Genomic DNA, 7,206 nt, shown 5'->3' on the forward strand with positions numbered 1-7,206 from the left:
CAAGAGCTGTGGTCTGCATTTCACTTGCTGCAGTCCAGCAACTATATTCTGCTGGCAAAGTGCTTAATTTACTTTTTTTCATTTTAAGCAACAACTGTTTAAATTATTAATGGTATTATTCTCTGGTGCTTAAATGAAAATACTTTTATTCTAGAGCACCGTGGTATTAGAAATTGGTGGATTCACTTAGTAAATATAAGAATCTTACCTTTTAGTTCCCCAAAGCTTCAATAATTCCAGAGCTGAATTACAAATCATCATTTTAATGGATGTCCTCAGTAGTTCATTTTAGACATAATTGTTACTGCAGCCAAAGCAACTAGGTTAGACCAGAAAATCAGTTCTTCAATCAACTGCAAGGGAATTAAAAATGCTTCATTTAGGCTGTGATATTTATGAATTTACTTACCTTTCTGAGCTTGACTGACTAGCATTTCCTTACATTTTGTTTTTGTTTTAATAATTTATATATTCCTAAGAACACTGAAAATATCAGGGCCTGTGATCAAGTCAAATCAGGTCAAGCTTAATAAATCATGATTCAGAATTCTTGCCAATTCCTGAAATATCTTTAATCTTTAATTTGCAATTTAAGATTAACATCCAAAGAAAAGAGACCATTGAAAAGCAGTGCTACTAAGAAGGGTATCAACCCCCTGAAGACAGAGATTTACTAATGTAACTTATAACTATTTTAAAACAAATCTTCAAAGCTAGATATGCAAGTGATACACAGAAATGTAGGTTTCTGAAAGAGGAAAATAACTTTTAAAGCAAAGCAAAGATAAACAGGTGTTGCTATAATGCACATATCTGTCTGTGCAAGTGGTAGATTAAATAATATATTGAAACTGAGTAAATGCACTTTTATTATTGGCATTTTAGAGGAGGCTTCTCTTCTATCATTGAAATCAATTGTTATTATATGTTAGCATAATATTTTATAGAATTTTCTCAAAAGGATATTTAAATGTGGACATTCAATGTTGTTTGTGATAGCACAAATACATAAAATAAACCACAAAAAAACCCTCTTTTTACGATGATGTTCTAAGTGATAAACATAAAGCAAGTAAAACACAGGGTTCTTTCTTGACATCCCTGTGAGCCCTTGAATATGCTGTCACCATCTCTATATCAATGATATAAATACAATTAGATTCCTCTCTAAAGGGAGATACATTAAAAATTCTATATCAAATTTTAGAATTCACAGAAAGTCATACCACACTTATTCACATAGTATGGCAGTGTATTATTTCATTTCTTTCCTAGATATAAATTAATTACTTGACGTTAGATAGCAGAGTTAGGCCCTTTCTTTATTTTGAAAACACTACCAAATGGTCAATGTCCCCGTTCACTTAAGATAAAACCTTGTTCAGTTAGCAATTCATTGTTAATTAGAAATACATCTAGTAAAGACAGTGTAATTATAGGGGAATAAAGATGGAGTAAATGAAATCAAACAGAGCAAGCCTCTCAAGTCTCTCCATCCTGTTAAACTGCGAAGGAATTCATACAAAAAGATTATTTCATGAGAATATGCTCCTTTCTGCTCGTCAGAAGCATTGTTTTTAGGAGATCTTCTTTCCTGTCTTCTTTCAAAAGCTTTTTTAAATATGAACAAAAGTGGAGATCTGAGGGAGTTAACTAAGCAATTCAGATCACAAAAAAGTAGCAGTCTGGTTTATTCCAGATTGTATAACATTAGACTCTGTTATTTTCATGTTAATGTACACATCCATACTTTTTGCCCAAGATAACATAAAATGAATAGGCAGATCATACATCCTTCTTCAAGAGCTGTTAGCTTGTGTTGCCAGTTGAAGGCAAAGGATAAAAATTCTACACACAGCTTCCAGTTTAAGAAAACAGTTGCAACTTTATTCCACATACAGCTACCTAGAAATTTCAGCATCCCTAATCTTGCATACATATTATCTTAATGCAGTAGTGTTTTCTAAGTCTTAAGTGCCAAAGCAGAGAAGGACCCCAGCATGCCCTGACTCACAGGATATAGCTCTGAAGGAAGACTGCCATAACTAACCTCTTCCCTGAGTAAAATTACAAACTTGAATGAGAGCTCCTTTAATTCACATGCAAGTTAAAATATTTTTCCTTAATAGCATGGAAAAGAATTCCTGCTGACCCCAAATCGTGAAGCAACTCTAACACAGCATACACACAAAATATTGACACCTAATGTAAATCATTAAGACAGTTCTACAGTCACTGCCAAAAAGACAAGTAGCTGGAAAAACAATTTCCTGTCCATAAGAAGCAGGAATGCTTCCCTTGTCTTCGACAAGGTGGGAGAGTAGTGCTAATCAACTTGCTGGCAGGCAGTAGATATTGTGTAGATCATTCAAAAAGAAAAAAAAAAACGTGTAAACAATTAACACGTCTGTGGCAAAGTCTCAAGTAAATGGGTTGGTCTGCCTCCTGGTACTTAATTAGTACACTCTGTTCAGTACATAGTGTGTCCTCAGTAAGCAATGCCTCCAAAAGAAATTAGAAGAAGGATAATAAATCTTGCTTTCTCACCAAACACACAAATCTCTCTCTCTCTCTCTCTGCTTCCCCTCTAATAGATGACAAAAATAAAGTTGCAGAAGGAAAACAGATCAGCAGCCATCATGCTCACTTTTTATCTCTGAGAAATTAGCTTTGTAGCACTGTAGAACTGATGACAGCCTGCACAAGGACAAAGCTTGGTGAATCATTTCAGACCAGTAATTTTTAGATACATCTCACAACTTTATCATTTTGCAGATCAGTTAAATGTATTTTTACTTCTGAGAAAAAAGCAGCAAAGTCTAAATCAACTGATGTAAAAGTTTGAACACACATTCATGAAAAAAAAGGTATGCAGCAATTTTTTTCTCATACCAATAGTTTTATAATAATTTTGACACATTGAACAACTACACCTGAATCTTCTATTTACTAGCTTTTTTTTTTTTCTTCAGTTTGACTCCAGTTGGAGCAGGCTGTAACACCCGAGTGTTCTCTTACAAATCATCAATGAAATACTCAGAGGTTTGGTATTCTCAGCCTTAGTATCCTGTGCTTTTCAAAATGGCTGCACTGTAAAACACTGCTCACACAGCAAGGGAGAAAAATGTCACTGCGTCATGGCAGCATAGTTTACAAAAACAGTGAGAGACTAAAAGTGATACACAGCTTGTGTTTATAAAAATTCATAAGCATTTCATGTGCACTCCTAAAGGAATTATGTAGATGCTACAACAAATTATTATATAACATAATTAAACACAAAAACCTGCAACAGTAAAATAGCATTAAGGGACAGATTATCATTGCTGCAGTAGTGGCAGATTGCAAGCAAAGATCCCATTAGATGTAATGGGAGCTGAAGTTCTAATCCACTGTGCGCACTGTTGAAAATAATATCCCTGTGGCTTTGACTTAAACTAGCAGAGTTAAGGCAGCAACCTTATTTCTAATTCCCTCCAGTGTGTACAAACAGGAATGCTCTCACAATGCCTTTGTTCCCCTCCTCCCTCTCAAACGTATTTTCAAGAAATCCTCAACATTTGAGCAATGGAGAGAGGTAGGAACAGGCATGATATATAATTGCGCGTTTCCTCTGCTTTTATTGGTTTAACTCAAGCTGTTAATTTCATTTAGTATAGTTAATGGTTAGAGCAAAGGACTGGAATTTAAACTCTGATGTTTTTCACTTTGTAACCACGGGCATTACCTTTGGACTGGAGTAGCCAGGCAGTTAGCGAGGGGAAGTAAGCTGTTCCCCCTCTCTACAAAATCACCTTTCACTTATGACAGGAACAAATCACATCAGACTGTGTCTAATACAAACCATCTGGGACTCGAGAGTGCTGCACTTGTCCTATTCTTCCTGCTTCCTGGTAAAGCAGTATTTCTCAGATGCATGCGTTGTTTTGTACTCTCCAAACTATTGCTTCTTGCTGCAACAGGTTTAACTTTGTCAGTTAAGCTCTTTTAGAGGATGGTCAACTTTAACAGACTGTATGCACAGAGACAAACTTTGGAACATCACTCCTCCCAAACCAGCAGGTTGGTGCTAGCTCCCATCCCTAAATTAGAGTTGCCAACTCCAAAGTGCTGGAATAAAAACACTGTATATAAGCAATATGTAAAAATATGTATAAGTTATTATTAACTTCCTAACCTTTAAGTGCTTGGGGTAATGGAAGTGTTTACATTGCTGCTGAAAAAGACCCTTAACCATGCTGAGAGAGGAGAAGGGGTTTCACACCCACACGTCATTGATGGGATGGACTGTACCTTGGCAAATTCGCAAATGACACCAGACTGGGAGGAGCTGGAGGCCAGGCTGCCATTCAGAGGGACCTCAACAAGCTGGAGGTTAGACCATCAAAAACCTCATGAAGTCCACAAAAGACAGATGCAAAGGCCTGAACATGGGATGGACCAACCCTGTGTATCCCTACAGGATGGGGATTGACTATCTAGGAAGCAGCTCTGCAGAAAATAACCCGGGGGTCCTGACGAACAACAATTTGAACATAAGTCAATAGCACAGCACTGCAGTATGAGAGCTAAAAACACACTGGCTGCAGCAGCAGAGGTGTAGCTAGCAGACTGAAATTATCATCCCCCCCGCAGTACTCATGAGGCCACACCTGGAATACTGCTTCCACTACCTAGGGGCGGTTATAGACTCTTCTTGGAAGTAGACAGTGAAAGGACAAGAGGAGGCAACGGTCACAAGCTGCAGAAAGGAAAATTCCGATTGGACATAAAAAATTCTTCAGAGTGAAGTGGTTAAGCACAGAAACAGGTTGCCTAGAGAGGCTGTGGAAAATGCATTCTCAAAGATTTTCAAAACTCAGTTTGATAAGGCCCTGAACAACCTGATCTAACTCTGAAGTTAGCACTGCTTTGAGCAGGAGGTGGAACAGATGACCTCTGGTTTGGAACCTCCCAACCTAAACTTCTGTATCATTCTACGTTCCAACAGCTCTCAACAAATTCATCTTATGTCTATACTGACTATCATTTGCCCTTCTTCCCCATCCAAACATGGCAGGGAATTACTGTCATTTTACATCAAGGAAAATGAACACATACAGACATATTAATGAACATCTGTAAACTTGTGTCTGACTCAGCAGTAGCTCAATTTGCACTAACCATCCAGTCAATCAGTGGTAAAATCAGAATTAGAAAACAGGAATTACTGGCTCCCAGTTCTAGATGCAATCCACTCAACCATAATGACTTTAAATGTAAACCTCTTAACACCAAAGACTACTTTCTTGATACATTTTAACAACATTGAGCACAATAGCTTTTGGCCTACAACTGATAATTCTTGGCATCATTAATAATGGGCTGGTGTCTAAATAAATTATATGGAATACATGAAATGATTCTGAACAGAAACAGAGCAAAAATTGAGCTCTAGCAGAACAGAAAAAAAACCTCAGGAAAGAGCATATGTAATAATGTAATAACTATCATACAAGTGATAAATACTGGGACAGAAGGGTTTTTGGGAAAGGACTGTCTTTTTTATGCATGTTTACAAAGTACTCAACATTGATCCCTTTGTCTCCAAAAAGGGGAGAGCAAAAAGGTGACAAGAATTTATAAAGTAGGGGAGAAGGGGTGCTACACCTACATCTCTTCCTCCTTTTTAATCATCTCAGTTGCAAAGTTTAATGACTGGGTAATCACAATGACAATTTTTGAACCATATTCAACAAAATAAACAAACTCAGTTTTCAATGCAAGGGATTTTTGGATTTGCCACATTGTGTTCATGCCACTTTTAAGACTCCAACTATCACAAACTAATTGCAAATGGAAAGCAAACACCAGCTGAATTTGACCAGGACAATAAAAGGTTTTTAAGGTATTGTTCTGGCCTCAGTCATTCTGTCATTTAAAAATGTCATACTCCTCTTTGTCTAGCAGATTCAAAAGCTCACTTGAAAAGCAGACTTATATGACCTGGGCTCACTTCCCACGGAGAATATTAAAAATACACCAAACCTCTTAATTCTCTATAGTTAAAGGGTCAAGTACAAAGTCATATTTTACTTGAAGTTTGCTCCCTCCTGGAAAAAAAGTTTCCAAATGAACTGAAAAAAGGATGAAGAAAATAATAGCATGTGCAATAAGTCAGTGGCAAAGTCCAGTCTATAAATATCACCAGAAAAGCATGAGACAGTTCTCTGATCATTTTCAAGATATTTGGGATGATTATTCCACTTTCTGCATTGCTTCTGCCGCTGTTTGTTAATTGTTTGGTTGTTCTCTTTAGCTGCCTTTTGAAAGATTCTTTATTACAGTTTATGCTTAATATTATAACACACAAATATAAATTACAAATAAATCAGTAGAAAGAAGAGTTGATGGCACAGGCTGGACAAAAATGTTTTTATAAATAATATTTAAGACCATTCTAAAACTCCAAGGTGCAAATCCTGTCCCCAGTAAAGTAAACGGCAGAACTCCTCTGACTTGAGTAAGGCATTTCATCCTACTTTTTAGGATCATTTTAGTTACCAGTTAAAAGTAGGAAACTAAAAACATCCACAGTCAAAATGAGTGAAACAGAAGCACAGGCTTTTTGGTACAGATCCATCAGCATGCCTCGGAAATGAACCAGAAACTAGGTAATATACCAGTATAAACCTGTGATTCTTCGGTCGTCTAGATGACACCAGTTAGAACAGGTGCCAATTACTGATTACTGTGGCCTAACTGCCTATAATTGCTTGACAACAAGGATGACTCATAATTCATTTCATATAGACTACTGAAAAGAAAATAATTTTCAGCTCTTGACTCTATTTTAAGCATTTCTAAAGCATTCAACCATAAGATCAGTGAAGAAGTTGTATTCTAAAACTGAAAGTCTTTACAGACTACCATTAATCCCCTGGGTCACTTATACCTGGGAAAACACTGATCATCTATCATTTAGGATATCTAAACAGTATGGGTTCCATTCTCTAGATTCAAATGTAGCTCTTACTACATGAGAGTGAAGTGCATGCCCAGAAAGAGTATTAATCTCTTAGGTCTTTAAAATGAAGGGTACTTGTCTAACAATGACTTTGAATAACCGAAGTCATGGAAACATAATGATCTTTGGTTTAAGTAATCAGTTTTGGCACTGAATAAATTTATTGTTTCACCTTTCCGTGAATTGAGTGGAGACCCGTT

The sequence above is a fragment of the Apteryx mantelli genome, chromosome 4, assembly GCF_036417845.1.
Source record: "Apteryx mantelli isolate bAptMan1 chromosome 4, bAptMan1.hap1, whole genome shotgun sequence".
NCBI classification, from domain to species: domain Eukaryota; kingdom Metazoa; phylum Chordata; class Aves; order Apterygiformes; family Apterygidae; genus Apteryx; species Apteryx mantelli.